Below are 19,991 nucleotides of genomic sequence, written 5' to 3'. Positions count from 1 at the left end.
GTTACCAATGTTAGATGGCAACTGATGTACACTCTTGTACAAGGACAGCTGTCTGGCCAGATCCCTGACTTCTCCACCATCATACTTGAACCCGTAAACACAGTATTACAGTTACCAATGTTAGATGGCAACTGATGTACACTCTTGTACAAGGACAGCTGTCTGGCCAGATCCCTCACTTCTCCACCATCATACTTGAACCTGTAAACACAATATTACAGTTACCAATGTTAGATGGCAACTTATGTACACTCTTGTACAAGGACAGCTGTCTGGCCAGATCCCTGACTTCTCCACCATCATACTTGAACCCGTAAACACAGTATTACAGTTACCAATGTTAGATGGCAACTGATGTACACTCTTGTACAAGGACAGCTGTCTGGCCAGATCCCTCACTTCTCCACCATCATACTTGAACCTGTAAACACAATATTACAGTTACCAATGTTAGATGGCAACTGATGTACACTCTTGTACAAGGACAGCTGTCTGACCAGATCCCTAACTTCTCCACCATCATTCTTGAACCCGTAAACACAATATTACAGTTACCAATGTTAGATGACAACTGATCAACACTCTTGTACAAGGACAGCTGTCTGGCCAGATCCCTCACTTCTCCACCATCATACTTGAACCTGTAAACACAATATTACAGTTACCAATGTTAGATGGCAACTTATGTACACTCTTGTACAAGGACAGCTGTCTGGCCAGATCCCTGACTTCACCACTATCATACTTGAACCTGTAAACACAATATTACAGTTACCAATGTTAGATGACAACTGATGTACACTCTTGTACAAGGAGGGCTGTCTGGCCAGATCCCTCACTTCTCCACCATCATACTTGAACCTGTAAACACAATATTACAGTTACCAATGTTAGATGACAACTGGTGTACACTCTTGTATAAGGATGGCTGTCTGGCCAGATCCCTCACTTCACCACCATCATACTTGAACCTGTAAACACAATATTACAGTTACCAGTGTTAGATGACAACTGATGTACACTCTTGTATAAGGATGGCTGTGTGGCCAGATCCCTCACTTCACCACCATCATACTTGAACCTGTAAACACAATATTACAGTTACCAATGTTAGATGACAACTGATGTACACTCTTGTACAAGGAGGGCTGTCTGGCCAGATCCCTCACTTCTCCACCATCATACTTGAACCTGTAAACACAATATTACAGTTACCAATGTTAGATGACAACTGGTGTACACTCTTGTATAAGGATGGCTGTCTGGCCAGATCCCTCACTTCACCACCATCATACTTGAACCTGTAAACACAATATTACAGTTACCAGTGTTAGATGACAACTGATGTACACTCTTGTATAAGGATGGCTGTGTGGCCAGATCCCTCACTTCACCACCATCATACTTGAACCTGTAAACACAATATTACAATTACCAATGTTAGATGACAACTGATGTACACTCTTGTACAAGGACGGCTGTCTGGCCAGATCCCTCACTTCACCACAATCATACTTGAACCTGTAAACACAATATTACAGTTACCAATGTTAGATGACAACTGATGTACACTCTTGTACAAGGACAGCTGTCTGGCCAGATCCCTCACTTCACCACCATCATACTTGAACCTGTAAACACAATATTACAGTTACCAATGTTAGATGATAACTGATGTACACTCTTGTATAAGGACAGCTGTGTGGCCAGATCCCTCACTTCACCACCATCATACTTGAACCTGTAAACACAGTATAACAGTTACCAATGTTAGATGACAACTGATGTACACTCTTGTATAAGGACAGCTGTGTGGCCAGATCCCTCACTTCACCACCATCATACTTGAACCTGTAAACACAATATTATAATTACCAATGTTAGATGACAACTGATGTACACTCTTGTACAAGGACGGCTGTCTGGCCAGATCCCTCACTTCACCACCATCATACTTGAACCTGTAAACACAATATTACAGTTACCAATGTTAGATGACAACTGATGTACACTCTTGTACAAGGACGGCTGTCTGGCCAGATCCCTCACTTCACCACCATCATACTTGAACCTGTAAACACAATATTACAGTTACCAGTGTTAGATGACAACTGATGTACACTCTTGTATAAGGATGGCTGTGTGGCCAGATCCCTCACTTCACCACCATCATACTTGAACCTGTAAACACAATATTACAGTTACCAATGTTAGATGACAACTGATGTACACTCTTGTACAAGAATGGCTGTCTGGCCAGATCCCTCACTTCTCCACCATCATACTTGAACCTGTAAACACAATATTACAGTTACCAATGTTAGATGACAACTGATGTACACTCTTGTACAAGGACGGCTGTCTGGCCAGATTCCTAACTTCACCACCATCATACTTGAACCTGTAAACATAATATTACAGTTACCAATGTTAGATGACAACTGATGTACACTCTTGTACAAGGACAGCTGTCTGGCCAGATCCCTCACTTCTCCACCATCATACTTGAACCTGTAAACACAATATTACAGTTACCAATGTTAGATGACAACTGATGTACACTCTTGTACAAGGACAGCTGTCTGGCCAGATCCCTCACTTCACCACCATCATACTTGAACCTGTAAACACAATATTACAGTTACCAATGTTAGATGACAACTGATGTACACTCTTGTATAAGGACGGCTGTCTGGCCAGATCCCTCACTTCACCACCATCATACTTGAACCTGTAAACACAATATTACAGTTACCAATGTTAGATGATAACTGATGTACACTCTTGTACAAGGACGGCTGTCTGGCCAGATTCCTAACTTCACCACCATCATACTTGAACCTGTAAACACAATATTACAGTTACCAATGTTAGATGACAACTGATGTACACTCTTGTACAAGGACAGCTGTCTGGCTAGATCCCTGACTTCTCCACCATCATACTTGAACCAGTAAACACAATATTACAGTTACCAATGTTAGATGACAACTGATGTACACTCTTGTACAAGGACAGCTGTCTGGCCAGATCCCTCACTTCACCACCATCATACTTGAACCTGTAAACACAATATTACAGTTACCAATGTTAGATGACAACTGATGTACACTCTTGTATAAGGACAGCTGTGTGGCCAGATCCCTCACTTCTCCACCATCATACTTGAACCTGTAAACACAATATTACAGTTACCAATGTTAGATGACAACTGATGTACACTCTTGTACAAGGACGGCTGTCTGGCCAGATCCCTCACTTCACCACCATCAAACTTGAACCTGTAAACATAATATTACAGTTACCAATGTTAGATGACAACTGATGTACACTCTTGTATAAGGACGGCTGTCTGGCCAGATCCCTCACTTCTCCACCATCATACTTGAACCTGTAAACACAATATTACAGTTACCAATGTTAGATGACAACTGATGTACACTCTTGTACAAGGAGGGCTGTCTGGCCAGATCCCTCACTTCTCCACCATCATACTTGAACCTGTAAACACAATATTACAGTTACCAATGTTAGATGACAACTGATGTACACATTTGTACAAGGACGGCTGTCTGGCCAGATCCCTGACTTCTCCACCATCATACTTGAACCTGTAAACACAATATTACAGTTACCAATGTTAGATGACAACTGATGTACACTCTTGTATAAGGACGGCTGTCTGGCCAGATCCCTCACTTCACCACCATCATACTTGAACCTGTAAACACAATATTACAGTTACCAATGTTAGATGACAACTGATGTACACTCTTGTATAAGGACGGCTGTCTGACCAGATCCCTGACTTCTCCACCATCATACTTGAACCTGTAAACACAATATTACAGTTACCAATGTTAGATGACAACTGATGTACACTCTTGTACAAGGACAGCTGTCTGGCTAGATCCCTGACTTCTCCACCATCATACTTGAACCAGTAAACACAATATTACAGTTACCAATGTTAGATGACAACTGATGTACACTCTTGTACAAGGAGGGCTGTCTGGCCAGATCCCTCACTTCTCCACCATCATACTTGAACCTGTAAACACAATATTACAGTTACCAATGTTAGATGACAACTGATGTACACATTTGTACAAGGACGGCTGTCTGGCCAGATCCCTGACTTCTCCACCATCATACTTGAACCTGTAAACACAATATTACAGTTACCAATGTTAGATGACAACTGATGTACACTCTTGTATAAGGACGGCTGTCTGACCAGATCCCTGACTTCTCCACCATCATACTTGAACCTGTAAACACAATATTACAGTTACCAATGTTAGATGACAACTGATGTACACTCTTGTACAAGGATGGCTGTCTGGCCAGATCCCTCACTTCACCACCATCATACTTGAACCTGTAAACACAATATTACAATTACCAATGTTAGATGACAACTGATATACACTCTTGTACAAGGATGACTGTGTGGCCAGATCCCTCACTTCACCACCATCATACTTGAACCTGTAAACACAATATTACAGTTACCAATGTTAGATGACAACTGATGTACACTCTTGTATAAGGATGGCTGTCTGGCCAGATCCCTCACTTCACCACCATCATACTTGAACCTGTAAACACAATATTACAGTTACCAGTGTTAGATGACAACTGATGTACACTCTTGTATAAGGATGGCTGTGTGGCCAGATCCCTCACTTCACCACCATCATACTTGAACCTGTAAACACAATATTACAGTTACCAATGTTAGATGACAACTGATGTACACTCTTGTACAAGGACAGCTGTCTGGCCAGATCCCTCACTTCTCCACCATCATACTTGAACCTGTAAACACAATATTACAGTTACCAATGTTAGATGACAACTGATGTACACTCTTGTATAAGGACAGCTGTGTGGCCAGATCCCTCACTTCACCACCATCATACTTGAACCTGTAAACACAATATTACAGTTACCAATGTTAGATGACAACTGATGTACTCTCTTGTATAAGGACAGCTGTCTGGCCAGATCCCTGACTTCTTCACCATCATACTTGAACCTGTAAACACAATATTACAGTTACCAATGTTAGATGACAACTGATGTACACTCTTGTATAAGGACGGCTGTCTGGCCAGATCCCTCACTTCACCACCATCATACTTGAACCTGTAAACACAATATTACAGTTACCAATGTTAGATGACAACTGATGTACACTCTTGTATAAGGACAGCTGTCTGGCCAGATCCCTCACTTCTCCACCATCATACTTGAACCTGTAAACACAATATTACAGTTACCAATGTTAGATGACAACTGATGTACACTCTTGTATAAGGACAGCTGTCTGGCCAGATCCCTCACTTCACCACCATCATACTTGAACCTGTAAACACAATATTACAGTTACCAATGTTAGATGGCAACTTATGTACACTCTTGTATAAGGACAGCTGTCTGGCCAGATCCCTCACTTCTCCACCATCATACTTGAACCTGTAAACACAATATTACAGTTACCAATGTTAGATGACAACTGATGTACACTCTTGTATAAGGACAGCTGTCTGGCCAGATCCCTCACTTCTCCACCATCATACTTGTATCTGTAAACACAATATTACAGTTACCAATGTTAGATGACAACTGATGTACACTCTTGTATAAGGACAGCTGTCTGGCCAGATCCCTCACTTCTCCACCATCATACTTGAACCTGTAAACACAATATTACAGTTACCAATGTTAGATGACAACTGATGTACACTCTTGTATAAGGACAGCTGTCTGGCCAGATCCCTCACTTCACCACCATCATACTTGAACCTGTAAACACAATATTACAGTTACCAATGTTAGATGACAACTGATGTACTCTCTTGTATAAGGACAGCTGTCTGGCCAGATCCCTGACTTCTTCACCATCATACTTGAACCTGTAAACACAATATTACAGTTACCAATGTTAGATGACAACTGATGTACACTCTTGTACAAGGGTGGCTGTCTGGCAAGATCCCTCACTTCACCACTATCATACTTGAACCTGTAAACACAATATTACAGTTACCAATGTTAGATGATAACTGATGTACACTCTTGTACAAGGACGGCTGTCTGGCCAGATCCCTGACTTCACCACTATCATACTTGAACCTGTAAACACAATATTACAGTTACCAATGTTAGATGACAACTGATGTACACTCTTGTATAAGGACGGCTGTCTGGCCAGATCCCTCACTTCACCACCATCATACTTGAACCTGTAAACACAATATTACAGTTACCAATGTTAGATGATAACTGATGTACACTCTTGTACAAGGACGGCTGTCTGGCCAGATTCCTAACTTCACCACCATCATACTTGAACCTGTAAACACAATATTACAGTTACCAATGTTAGATGATAACTGATGTACACTCTTGTACAAGGACGGCTGTCTGGCCAGATTCCTAACTTCACCACCATCATACTTGAACCTGTAAACACAATATTACAGTTACCAATGTTAGATGACAACTGATGTACACTCTTGTACAAGGACAGCTGTCTGGCCAGATCCCTGACTTCTCCACCATCATACTTGAACCAGTAAACACAATATTACAGTTACCAATGTTAGATGACAACTGATGTACACTCTTGTACAAGGACAGCTGTCTGGCCAGATCCCTCACTTCACCACCATCATACTTGAACCTGTAAACACAATATTACAGTTACCAATGTTAGATGACAACTGATGTACACTCTTGTATAAGGACAGCTGTGTGGCCAGATCCCTCACTTCTCCACCATCATACTTGTATCTGTAAATACAATATTACAGTTACCAATGTTAGATGACAACTGATGTACTCTCTTGTACAAGGACGGCTGTCTGGCCAGATCCCTCACTTCACCACCATCATACTTGAACCTGTAAACACAATATTACAGTTACCAATGTTAGATGACAACTGATGTACACTCTTGATTAAGGACGGCTGTCTGACCAGATCCCTCACTTCACCACCATCATACTTGAACCTGTAAACACAATATTACAGTTACCAATGTTAGATGACAACTGATGTACACATTTGTACAAGGACGGCTGTGTGGCCAGATCCCTCACTTCACCACCATCATACTTGAACCCGTAAACACAATATTACAGTTACCAATGTTAGATGACAACTGATGTACACTCTTGTACAAGGACGGCTGTCTGGCCAGATCCCTCACTTCACCACCATCATACTTGAACCCGTAAACACAATATTACAGTTACCAATGTTAGATGACAACTGATGTACACATTTGTACAAGGACAGCTGTCTGGCCAGATCCCTCACTTCACCACCATCATACTTGAACCTGTAAACACAATATTACAGTTACCAATGTTAGATGACAACTGATGTACACATTTGTACAAGGACGGCTGTCTGGCCAGATCCCGCACTTCACCACAATCATACTTGAACCTGTAAACACAATATTACAGTTACCAATGTTAGATGACAACTGATGTACACTCTTGTACAAGGACGGCTGTCTGGCCAGATCCCTCACTTCTCCACCATCATACTTGAACCTGTAAACACAATATTACAGTTACCAATGTTAGATGACAACTGATGTACACTCTTGTACAAGGACGGCTGTCTGGCCAGATCCCTCACTTCTCCACCATCATACTTGAACCTGTAAACATAATATTACAGTTACCAATGTTAGATGACAACTGATGTACACTCTTGTACAAGGACGGCTGTGTGGCCAGATCCCTCACTTCACCACCATCATACTTGAACCTGTAAACATAATATTACAGTTACCAATGTTAGATGACAACTGATGTACACTCTTGTATAAGGACGGCTGTCTGGCCAGATCCCTGACTTCACCACCATCATACTTGAACCAGTAAACACAATATTACAGTTACCAAAGTTAGATGACAACTGATGTACACTCTTGTATAAGGATGGCTGTCTGGCCAGATTCCTAACTTCACCACCATCATACTTGAACCTGTAAACACAATATTACAGTTACCAATGTTAGATGACAACTGATGTACACTCTTGTACAAGGAGGGCTGTCTGGCCAGATCCCTCACTTCTCCACCATCATACTTGAACCTGTAAACACAATATTACAGTTACCAATGTTAGATGACAACTGATGTACACATTTGTACAAGGACGGCTGTCTGGCCAGATCCCTGACTTCTCCACCATCATACTTGAACCTGTAAACACAATATTACAGTTACCAATGTTAGATGACAACTGATGTACACATTTGTACAAGGACGGCTGTCTGGCCAGATCCCTCACTTCACCACCATCATACTTGAACCTGTAAACACAATATTACAGTTACCAATGTTAGATGACAACTGATGTACACTCTTGATTAAGGACGGCTGTCTGACCAGATCCCGGCCTTCTCCACCATCATACTTGAACCTGTAAACATAATATTACAGTTACCAATGTTAGATGACAACTGATGTACACTCTTGATTAAGGACGGCTGTCTGACCAGATCCCTGACTTCTCCACCATCATACTTGAACCTGTAAACACAATATTACAGTTACCAATGTTAGATGACAACTGATGTACACTCTTGATTAAGGACGGCTGTCTGACCAGATCCCTGACTTCACCACCATCATACTTGAACCTGTAAACATAATATTACAGTTACCAATGTTAGATGATAACTGATGTACACTCTTGTATAAGGACAGCTGTCTGGCCAGATCCCTGACTTCTCCACCATCATACTTGAACCTGTAAACACAATATTACAGTTACCAATGTTAGATGACAACTGATGTACACTCTTGATTAAGGACGGCTGTCTGACCAGATCCCTGACTTCACCACCATCATACTTGAACCAGTAAACACAATATTACAGTTACCAATGTTAGATGACATCTGATGTACACTCTTGATTAAGGACGGCTGTCTGACCAGATCCCTGACTTCTCCACCATCATACTTGAACCTGTAAACACAATATTACAGTTACCAATGTTAGATGACAACTGATGTACACATTTGTACAAGGACGGCTGTCTGGCCAGATCCCGGCCTTCTCCACCATCATACTTGAACCCGTAAACACAGTATTACAGTTGCCAATGTTAGATGGCAACTTATGTTCACTCTTGTACAAGGACAGCTGTCTGGCCAGATCCCTCACTTCACCACCATCATACTTGAACCTGTAAACACAATATTACAGTTACCAATGTTAGATGACAACTGATGTACACTCTTGATTAAGGACGGCTGTCTGACCAGATCGCTGACTTCTTCACCATCATACTTGAACCTGTAAACACAATATTACAGTTACCAATGTTAGATGACAACTGATGTACACTCTTGTACAAGGATGGCTGTCTGGCCAGATCCCTCACTTCACCACCATCATACTTGAACCTGTAAACACAATATTACAATTACCAATGTTAGATGACAACTGATGTACACTCTTGTACAAGGATGGCTGTGTGGCCAGATCCCTCACTTCACCACCATCATACTTGAACCTGTAAACACAATATTACAATTACCAATGTTAGATGACAACTGATGTACACTCTTGTACAAGGAGGGCTGTCTGGCCAGATCCCTCACTTCTCCACCATCATACTTGAACCTGTAAACACAATATTACAGTTACCAATGTTAGATGATAACTGATGTACACTCTTGTACAAGGACAGCTGTCTGGCCAGATCCCTGACTTCTCCACCATCATACTTGAACCTGTAAACACAATATTACAGTTACCAATGTTAGATGGCAAATTATGTACACTCTTGTACAAGGACAGCTGTCTGGCCAGATCCCTGACTTCTCCACCATCATACTTGAACCAGTAAACACAATATTACAGTTACCAATGTTAGATGACAACTGATGTACACTCTTGTATAAGGACAGCTGTGTGGCCAGATCCCTCACTTCTCCACCATCATACTTGAACCTGTAAACACAATATTACAGTTACCAATGTTAGATGACAACTGATGTACACTCTTGTACAAGGACGGCTGTCTGGCCAGATCCCTCACTTCACCACCATCAAACTTGAACCTGTAAACATAATATTACAGTTACCAATGTTAGAGGACAACTGATGTACACTCTTGTATAAGGACGGCTGTCTGGCCAGATCCCTCACTTCTCCACCATCATACTTGAACCTGTAAACACAATATTACAGTTACCAATGTTAGATGACAACTGATGTACACTCTTGTACAAGGAGGGCTGTGTGGCCAGATCCCTCACTTCTCCACCATCATACTTGAACCTGTAAACACAATATTACAGTTACCAATGTTAGATGACAACTGATGTACACTCTTGTACAAGGACAGCTGTCTGGCCAGATCCCTCACTTCTCCACCATCATACTTGAACCTGTAAACACAATATTACAGTTACCAATGTTAGATGACAACTGATGTACACATTTGTACAAGGACAGCTGTCTGGCCAGATCCCTGACTTCTCCACCATCATACTTGAACCCGTAAACACAGTATTACAGTTGCCAATGTTAGATGGCAACTTATGTACACTCTTGTACAAGGACAGCTGTCTGGCCAGATCCCTCACTTCACCACCATCATACTTGAACCTGTAAACACAATATTACAGTTACCAATGTTAGATGACAACTGATGTACACTCTTGATTAAGGACGGCTGTCTGACCAGATCCCTGACTTCTTCACCATCATACTTGAACCTGTAAACACAATATTACAGTTACCAATGTTAGATGACAACTGATGTACACTCTTGTACAAGGATGGCTGTCTGGCCAGATCCCTCACTTCACCACCATCATACTTGAACCTGTAAACACAATATTACAATTACCAATGTTAGATGACAACTGATGTACACTCTTGTACAAGGATGGCTGTGTGGCCAGATCCCTCACTTCACCACCATCATACTTGAACCTGTAAACACAATATTACAATTACCAATGTTAGATGACAACTGATGTACACTCTTGTACAAGGACAGCTGTCTGGCCAGATCCCTGGCTTCTCCACCATCATACTTGAACCTGTAAACACAATATTACAGTTACCAATGTTAGATGACAACTGATGTACACTCTTGATTAAGGACGGCTGTCTGGCCAGATCCCTGATTTCTCCAACATATATTATTTGTTTTGATTTTTTTTTTTAAATAAAGCTTATACCAGTACGGTAGTAGGTTTTTTTCTTACAACTCACTGTGGATGCAGTTTTTCCAGTGTAGATGTTCACTTCCTTAAGTCCTCTATTTCTCTAACCAACCTGGCCGCTACAATTCAAGCCCTCCCCCCCTTCCCACTCCACCGCAACTCCCAGTGGAAGCAGGCCCTCCTTCTGCAGCTCCCAATATTTATATGCACTCAATCCCGCCAACTGTCAACTAAAAAACTTTAATAGAAATACCTTTACCCTTAATCCACACTTACCATTAAATTAATCTCTAGTGCAGGTGTCTTTCCCTCTGTCTCCTCCTCCCTGTCACTTTCTCTACCCATCCTGGCCAACAATCCACTATAATACACACCCCTACCCTGATTCTCCCCACTTACCGTGGAAGCAGACTCCAGTGCAGGTGTATTTTCTTCAGTTATTCCCTCCCTGTCACATTCTCCACCCATCCTGGTCAACTATCCAATAAAGTAACCAACCCTTTACCTTGTTTCTCTCCACTCAGTCGATACAGTCTCCAGTGTAGGTGTCTATCCCCTCCATTTCATCCTCCCCGTCACATTCTCCACCCATCCTGGCCAACTATCTACTATAATACACGCTACTTTACCTGGTTTCCCCCTACTTAGCATGGAAGCAATCTCCAGTGCCGCTGTCTTTTCCTCTGTTAGGCCCTCTCAGTCACATTCTCCACCCATCCTGGCCAACTATCTACTATAATACACGCTACTTTACCTGGTTTCCCCCTACTTAACATGGAAGCAATCTCCAGTGCCGCTGTCTTTTCCTCTGTTAGGCCCTCTTAGTCACATTCTTTAAACATCCTGGCCAACTATCCACTTACCATGGAAGCAGACTCCAGTGCTGCTGTCTTTTCCTGTTAGGCCCTCTTAGTCACATTCTTTAAACATCCTGGCCAACTATCCACTTACCATGGCAGCAATCTCCAGTGCTGCTGTCTTTTCCTGTTAGGCCCTCTTAGTCACATTCTTTAAACATCCTGGCCAACTATCCACTTACCGTGGCAGCAGACTCCAGTGCTGCTGTCTTTTCCTCTGTTAGGCCCTCTTAGTCACATTCTCCACCCATCCTGGCCAACTATCCACTATAATACACGCTACTTTACCTGGTTCCCCCCTACTTAACATGGCAGCAGACTCCAGTGCTGCTGTCTTTTCCTCTGTTAGGCCCTCTTAGTCACATTCTCCACCCATCCTGGCCAACTATCCACTATAATACACGCTACTTTACCTGGTTTCCCCCTACTTAACATGGCAGCAGACTCCAGTGCTGCTGTCTTTTCCTCTGTTAGGCACTCTCAGTCACATTCTCCACCCATCCTGGCCAACTATCCACTATAATACACGCTACTTTACCTGGTTTCCCCCTACTTAACATGGCAGCAGACTCCAGTGCTGCTGTCTTTTCCTCTGTTAGGCACTCTTAGTCACATTCTCCACCCATCCTGGCCAACTATCCACTATAATACACGCTACTTTACCTGGTTCCCCCCTACTTAACATGGAAGCAGACTCCAGTGCTGCTGTCTTTTCCTCTGTTAGGCACTCTCAGTCACATTCTCCACCCATCCTGGCCAACTATCCACTATAATACACGCTACTTTACCTGGTTCCCCCCTACTTAACATGGCAGCAGACTCCAGTGCTGCTGTCTTTTCCTCTGTTAGGCACTCTCAGTCACATTCTCCACCCATACTGGCCAACTATCTACTATAATACACGCTACTTTACCTGGTTTCCCCCTACTTAGCATGGAAGCAGATTCCAGTGCTGCTGTCTTTTCCTCTGTTAGGCCCTCTTAGTCACATTCTCCACCCATCCTGGCCAACTATCCACTATAATACACGCTACTTTACCTGGTTTCCCCCAACTTAGCATGGCAGCAGACTCCAGTGCTGCTGTCTTTTCCTGTTAGGCCCTCTTAGTCACATTCTTTAAACATCCTGGCCAACTATCCACTTACCATGGCAGCAGACTCCAGTGCTGCTGTCTTTTCCTCTGTTAGGCCCTCTAAGTCACATTCTCCACCCATCCTGGCCAACTATCTACTATAATACACGCTACTTTACCTGGTTTCCCCCTACTTAACATGGCAGCAGACTCCAGTGCTGCTGTCTTTTCCTCTGTTAGGCCCTCTTAGTCACATTCTCCACCCATCCTGGCCAACTATCTACTATAATACACGCTACTTTACCTGGTTTCCCCCTACTTAACATGGCAGCAGACTCCAGTGCTGCTGTCTTTTCCTCTGTTAGGCCCTCTTAGTCACATTCTCCACCCATCCTGGCCAACTATTTACTATAATACACGCTACTTTACCTGGTTTCCCCCTACTTAGCATGGAAGCAGACTCCAGTGCCGCTGTCTTTTCCTCTGTTAGGCCCTCTTAGTCACATTCTCCACCCATCCTGGCCAACTATCCACTATAATACACGCTACTTTACCTGGTTTCCCCCTACTTAACATGGAAGCAATCTCCAGTGCTGCTGTCTTTTCCTCTGTTAGGCCCTCTTAGTCACATTCTCCACCCATCCTGGCCAACTATCTACTATAATACACGCTACTTTACCTGGTTTCCCCCTACTTAGCATGGAAGCAGACTCCAGTGTCGCTGTCTTTTCCTTCGTTAGGCCCTCTTAGTCACATTCTCCACCCATCCTGGCCAACTATCCACTATAATACACGCTACTTTACCTGGTTTCCCCCTACTTAGCATGGCAGCAGACTCCAGTGCTGCTGTATTTTCCTGTTAGGCCCTCTTAGTCACATTCTCCACCCATCCTGGCCAACTATCCTTTTACCATGGAAGCAGACTCCATTGCTGCTGTCTTTTCCTCTGTTAGGCCCTCTTAGTCACATTCTTTAAACATCCTGGCCAACTATCCACTTACCATGGAAGCAATCTCCAGTGCAGGTCTCTTTTCCTCCTTTTTCTCCTCATCATCATCACTTTCTCCACCCGCTGCCTCTCGACTATGATACTCCTCTGTCTCCAAGCCTTTCCTGATAAAACAGACTTTGTACATGAGTTAAAGCAAGATGATAAGAGTTAGATTCATTTTGGTTTAGTTCAACTGTTGCCAGGCTTTATTGACTAATGATGTTTTACGTAACTTCCACTTACTGTCATCTAAAAGGGTTAGTCCTGTATGTGTTCAGAAACAGGATATAATTGGGTATTAACAAAGAATAAATCAGGATGGTTTGGTTTCTTTATCTTACTCCAGAAGGTTAGTGTTTCCATTTTAGCAGGGTTAAAGAAGACAAGCCATGCTTTTAATCAATTGTGACTGCTCGTGAGATCACGATTTTACTTTTCAGCACAATCAGCAGGATCATTAACAATCAATTTGCTTTGAAAAAGTTTTCAATAGTTTTTCACATGAGTATTGATTCATAAACTGAGATTTACCGCAAATCACTTTGTATATGACACTAGCATAGGTAGGATGCAGGCAAAAAATTGAAAAAAATTGGGGGAAAAACTTAAAACCACTTATACCATAGATTGGATGCAGTGAAAAAATGTTATAATCGGCAGCCACCATATGGGTTGACGAATTTGGAATCGTGAAAATAGCGAGGTTTATTGAATAACAATGACACAAGAGGTATAAAGCACATAAATAATCAATTGCAATACTGTAGAGCTTTTGGAGTCATTTCATACCAAGGAGTTATCTCATACCTTGAACAGCTTTTCAGCTGTAGAATTGCATGAAAATTTCTCTTAGGCAGGGCTTCTAAAATCCAACAATATACTGGTCTGTACCAATTGTCACAATCTATCGACCCTATCGGAAGTTATTTAGTACTAACCATTTTTCTGTTTTTAGTAACAGTGACCTTAACCATGACTCTTAGTCACCATATGTCGAACCTAACTAAAAATATTTGATACCATAGGTGAGTTTGACGCCGCCCTCATGCCAGCCGGCCCCAACAATGGCATATTTCATTCTTATAAACAGGTTTCACTTTGGTTAAAAATACAAATATGTGCCTGTCAAAAGCAACAAAAAAAAATGAAAAAAAGACAACCAAGGGCCATAATTTGTGTTTTAGGGTAATATGGAGTTTTGTTACCTAACTGTGTGATGGCTGTAACCAACTGTGTGAGGTATTAAGCCAATTGAATGAAGGGTATAGAAGTCACTAGTAAAAATCCCAACTTGCCCTAAAATTTTAACCTGTCCAAATGTGCCCTAAAACTTTAACCAAAGTTCCTAAGTCAACCAGGGCCATATCTAGGATAATATGGAGCTATCTAACCTCATTGTTTGATGGCATTGAATAACTGTGAAGAGTTAGGTGAATTGAATGAATAAGTGAAATGCCAACCAGCCCTAAAACTTTAAGCCGACGCCAACACTTGAGCCAGTAGTAAAGCCTCCTTACTCTTCAAATTGTAAATCTAAAAAAGCTAAAATTCATTTTCAGTCGGCAGGCTACGCCCACAGAACCCCTTGACTCACAATTTGATAGGACCTCAAGACTCCTACTTTCATTGATTTTTGTATCTAGATACAAATTGAAAATTATGTGAATATCTTGAATGGTTAGTTAAGGCCAAGTGACTTTACAATATGTAAATCAAGAGTTATGGTACGTGCTGTACATATGCCTTACTATACTGTCTCATGTGTACCATGTTCCATTTGAATATCAATAATATTATTATAAACTTGTCTGTATTTTGAAAAACAAAATGTCCTCGTTTATTTAATTTATGACCAAGGTAACGCTTACCACAATGACGCCAATGACTTTTTGTTCATTGAAACACAGACGAGCTGTTAATAATAATAATAATAATAATAATAATAATAATAATAATAATTATAACAGAGAATAAATTCTACAGTTTAAGGGAAGTCACTGCGATTATCATTTTTTCATTTTCCATTGATATATTTGCCTCCCTTGCCTAAATTGTTGAATAATTCTCACATATGTTTTATCTTGCTACTGTAATAAATAGTTTGACACTGTTATTTCTATAGAAATTGAAATGTTAAAAAATGAGTTGGTTTAATTCATAACTGATATTCTCATCTTAATTTTGTATTCACATTATGAAGTGGTAGTTATTATTACTGGTTCTTCCACTATTTTTACGAAAATAAATAAATACTTTCAATGTTTTAATACGCCTGGAAGCAAGCACAATTTTGGCACATATAAATAGTTTTTTTTTAAACACAAAAGTTCAATAATAGTGGATTTCCATGAGACAAAAACTGCAGATTTCGGAGAAAACTTCAAAATTTGATGCCAAGGAAATTCATACATCCAGTTTTAAATACTTTATGGGAGATATCCCTTAGTTTAAAAACTAATCACCAGATTTTGGTGAAAATTTGACAGCATTGGTATATAAAGGGTATTATTCGATTAGTGATAATCAATACAAAATCAGTATCGTGCAAACTAATTTATGGATTGATTATTATATTCAGCAAAATTTGTTTGTACAATGTCAGGCCATGACTTTCTTGTACATTTATGTTGGAATGCAAAACTCGTTGGGAGTATTTGAAACTTTAAACTTAAGTTATATTGTCAGCGAGAAATGGGGTTATAAAACACAAAAATAACACAACTGTCGTCAAAAAGCATCCTTATTATAGCGTTGTGCGAAATTTCGACTCTAGATTCCACTCGGATGGTCTGATATTAACACGATTTTCAGACCATATTTTATTTTTGGTGGTTACTAAAAAACCTGCTATGGCCTACTCGGAGTTATTCCGAGCAGTTCCGAAGGCCTACGAAATTGAACAGAGACAATCACGGTATACAGACCCCATTCCCCAGAGGAAGGGGTGTACTTATCCCCCAAAATGTTGGTCAAAATTCCGGTCCATTATCCAAAAAAATGGGGCAAAATAATTTCACAATTTATAACCTTTCCAACAAGAACTGTTATTGAGTGAGTGCGCTGCTTTTTAAGATTGCAAGCTTTGGTGAAACAACCATTGATCACTGTGAAATCAGATAAAAGGTAAAACCTTAACCAGAATTTCTATATCCCAACATTAAAGGCAATAGTTTGCAGTTATTATATGCAAGTTTATAAAGACATAATCAAGCTGATTATCAGGTATGATTGCAAAGTTTTGCAAGTCAAATGAAAAGAACAAATTGCATTTATTATTGGCATTGCAATGTGTATTTTCATATATCTTTATGTTAATTACATGAATTTGCATTCAATGTGCTTTTTGAATTGGTTTCCCTGTCAACTTGCACATACCCATTTTAGCAAAAATAATGCTCAACCCAATCGCGAGCTAGAAGACGAGCTTGTCAAGGGATCGTACGATCAACTTCCCAATCTAGTTCGCGAGCAAGCGCGCCCGAGCTTTAAGCTATTATGGGCCGTAACTGAAACAAATACCAGCTCGTACGTGTTCGTTTAAGCTTGTACACGCTCAAAATTAAGATAGTACAAGCTTAAAAACAAGATCGTTCAAGCTCGTCACGAGCAGCTTTACAGGCTGGTATGAGCAATTTTACGAGCTTGACAAGCATGTTACATTTCACGTCGCGGGCTTGTACAAGCTCGTCATGGGCAGCTTTACGAGCTTGTATGAGCAATATTACGAGCTTGATAAGCTCGTTACAATTCACTTTGCGAGCTTGTGCAAGCCTATCTGAAGTTTAAATAAGAGGACCCTTATTCACCTAACCTTATTCTAGCCCCTGGCGTGTGCTTTTTAAGAAAAACACAAACTATTCATGAATGACAATTTGGACAAATCATGTTCATGAACTCCCACTTAGTTAATGAACTTGACAGTTCATGAACATGATTTTTTCAAAATGTCATTCATGAACTAAGTTCATGAATAGTTAATGTTATTCGCAACAGGGTAATAATTTCATCATTACTACACGTCCATTTATAACAGTTTTAATTTTTTATGACACTTGACACAATTAGAAAGGAGTCATTGAATTGCTCATTGCAGTCCTTGACATTTACATCTAGTCTCTGTAGACAGGTCCATTTTCCTTAAATACACTTGATAAGGAAACGAATCTGCGAAAAACTTTTTTGCAGTCATTCTTCTCGTGCTTGTTTTTGTTGAAGTGTTCTCTCCTTAACTCTGGAAGCTTTTGTCTGAGACTTTGACATCCATCTTCCAACCTGAAAAATATTTCTTTTTTTATTTGTACTGCCAATATTTTCCAATAACTAACGGCCAGTTGGTTATCAAATCAGTGCGAATTAAGATTTCAATGATGCAGGTATATAAATTAATGATAGATTATTGTATTTGTTCAAACTAAAGTGCTCAAATTTATTGAGTCTTATTTTTAAAAAATATTTTTATAAGTGTTTGTCCGTTACAAATAAAATCCACTTAACACATCCACCATATTGTTTTCAAAATCAGAATGAAAATCTTACCATGGGAATTGAAAAATAGTCTATATACTCACTGATGGATTTGGCAATTTACAGCTTTGAATGTTTTTCTCCTTCACTGGTTGATTCTTTTGTGGACTGATGATTTTTTTTGTTAGCTCCTTTAGGCCGGCTAAAATAGACGAAACAACATTTCAGACACTAAACCATAATTTGCTTGCATAGTGGTTTTTTAAAAGGTCAAGGGTCAGCAGCGATGCAAAAGCCCATTGAAGGACCAAACTTTAAAATGTTAAAAAAAAATCAATTTCTACTTAGTTTTGAGGTTCAATATTTCACTAGCATGATTCATACCCATTTATCCATTGCAACATGGAAATCTTACCATGTGCTTTAAAAATAGTCTACTCACTGATGGATTTGGCAATTTGCAGCTTTGAATGTTTTTCTCCTTCCCTGGTTGATTCTTTTGTGGACTGATGATTTCTTTGTTAGCTCACTTAGGCCGGCTAAAATAGACGAAACAACATTTCAGACACTTAACTATAACTTACTACACCAAAACATGTTGCCAATAATAGATGTTTCACTCCCCTAAAAGATCGTTCCTCAAAACTATATAAGGACTTTTTAAACGTTTTAGTTTTTGACCTTCCCACCCACTTTTGCATCGCTGCCGGACATTTATGGCAATTGATTCTTTTTTTAGACAAAAATAGCCTACTTACATTAAGTAACAAATATAATAGCTGTTAAAATATATAACAATGAAGTATTAGCTGTACGCTAGTCACAAACATTCATTTAACTGTGTTTCTACAAAAACGTATTTCGTACGTTTGTCGCGAAAATGTATTACAACAAAACATATTTGTTCATTACTTTAAAATGTTGCTATGTTATTTTAAACAATAATGTTAGCGTAAAAGATCCTTATAAATGTAATTGAATTATACCCCTAACTTTGCTTGAACTTACCTTTAATAAACGAAACAACACTTCAGTTTATTTGGTGCATTATTTCGACAAACATTTTTGACTTTCCAATAGACCATAATCCTAAAGTAAACCTGGGAGGAAAAGTGCGCCCGGTGTGGGGCTCGAACCCACGATCGCCGGAACACTAGCACGGCGCTCTAACCAACTGAGCTAACCGGGCGGCTGGTTGTTACCCACACACACTACACTCCTCCCCCCATTAACCTTTTAGGCCGACGGAGGCACTCCTGCCGTTTACCGTTGCCACCAGTAAAGTAAACCTAGGAGGAAAAGTGCGCCCTGTGTGGGGCTCGAACCCACGACCGCCGGAACACTAGCACGGCGCTCTAACCAACTGAGCTAACCGGGCGGCTGGTTCTAA

At 40.6% G+C, this 19,991-nt stretch overlaps 2 long non-coding RNA genes across 4 annotated transcripts in view; both read right to left on the bottom strand.

The window, feature by feature from the left end:
- Positions 1 to 14,230, bottom strand: part of LOC128235076 (uncharacterized) — a 28,193-nt gene extending 13,963 nt beyond the window's left edge. For both annotated transcript variants that reach the window (XR_008261124.1, XR_008261125.1), the window contains exon 1: positions 14,148 to 14,230. This is a non-coding gene — a long non-coding RNA (uncharacterized LOC128235076). The remainder of the gene's footprint in view (positions 1 to 14,147) is intronic.
- A 3,926-nt stretch (positions 14,231 to 18,156) lies between these two features.
- On the bottom strand, positions 18,157 to 19,752 carry LOC128235075 (uncharacterized). 2 transcript variants are annotated; one of them, XR_008261123.1, is made up of 4 exons: positions 19,610 to 19,752; positions 19,044 to 19,140; positions 18,706 to 18,803; positions 18,157 to 18,409 (listed from the first exon to the last, which is right to left on the bottom strand). It is a non-coding gene; the product is annotated as an uncharacterized LOC128235075 (long non-coding RNA). The 2 variants fall into 2 exon arrangements; XR_008261122.1 differs by lacking the exon at positions 19,610 to 19,752 and having other exon boundaries at positions 19,044 to 19,383.
- Between the last annotated feature and the right edge of the window lie 239 nt (positions 19,753 to 19,991).

The sequence above is a fragment of the Mya arenaria genome, chromosome 5, assembly GCF_026914265.1.
Source record: "Mya arenaria isolate MELC-2E11 chromosome 5, ASM2691426v1".
Taxonomy (NCBI): Eukaryota; Metazoa; Mollusca; class Bivalvia; order Myida; family Myidae; genus Mya; species Mya arenaria.
This window is presented reverse-complemented; position numbering and strand designations above follow the sequence as displayed.